The 743-nt window shown below is 35.1% G+C and overlaps 1 protein-coding gene across 4 annotated transcripts in view; it reads left to right on the top strand.

Moving 5' to 3' along the window:
* Positions 1–743, top strand: part of LOC105305567 (A-kinase anchor protein 17B) — a 147,346-nt gene that overhangs the window by 78,044 nt on the left and 68,559 nt on the right. The window lies entirely within an intron of this gene.

Here is a 743-nt window from a genome sequence, read left to right as displayed (position 1 = left end):
TGACTTCAGCAACTACCCAAGTCAGTGAGCTGCCTTGGATCAGAGCTTTGTCTGTTAATCACAGAGGGCACCAAGTACCTGCCACATAGCAGGAACTAAACAACTATTTATTGAATGAATGAAGAATAAGCAAGTGATCGAATAAATCACTGAAGACTTATTTGTAAACTTTGCTTGTGGTCCAGTTTGTCCAAATATTCACAAGAAAGCAGGTTGTAACTGCTCTTGCAGTAAAGTAATAAGATACTTTTAAAAAACTTACACAGGTAATACAGTCTCATCATTGAAGATTCAAACATTCTAGAAGTATACAGAACAGAGGTCCTTATTACTCTCCCTCTCACCACATGAATCTCAGTCCCTTCCATAGAAGTAACCACTGTTATCATTTCAGTGGGCATAATTCCCATCTACTTTCCATGTAATATGTGTGTTCATATGTGCATATGCATTTCCTCCATAAGTGGAATTACAGTATGTTTATTGTTTTGCAACTTGTTTTTTCAGATTTAGCAATATGTCATGAACATCTTTCCATGTCAGTATATCTACTTCAGTATATCTACATTTTTTAATGACTGCTTAGTACTCCATAACATCGACATACCATATTTCATATAACTAGTCCTTGGTAGGTATTTCAGTGGTCTATAGTTTGTCTCTAATAGAAACATTGCTGTAATAAATATCCTTGATTTTTATATATATGTGTATACACACACACACACACACACACACACACA

Source organism: Pteropus vampyrus, unplaced genomic scaffold (genome assembly GCF_000151845.1).
Source record: "Pteropus vampyrus isolate Shadow unplaced genomic scaffold, Pvam_2.0 Scaffold390, whole genome shotgun sequence".
Lineage (NCBI taxonomy): Eukaryota > Metazoa > Chordata > Mammalia > Chiroptera > Pteropodidae > Pteropus > Pteropus vampyrus.
This window is presented reverse-complemented; position numbering and strand designations above follow the sequence as displayed.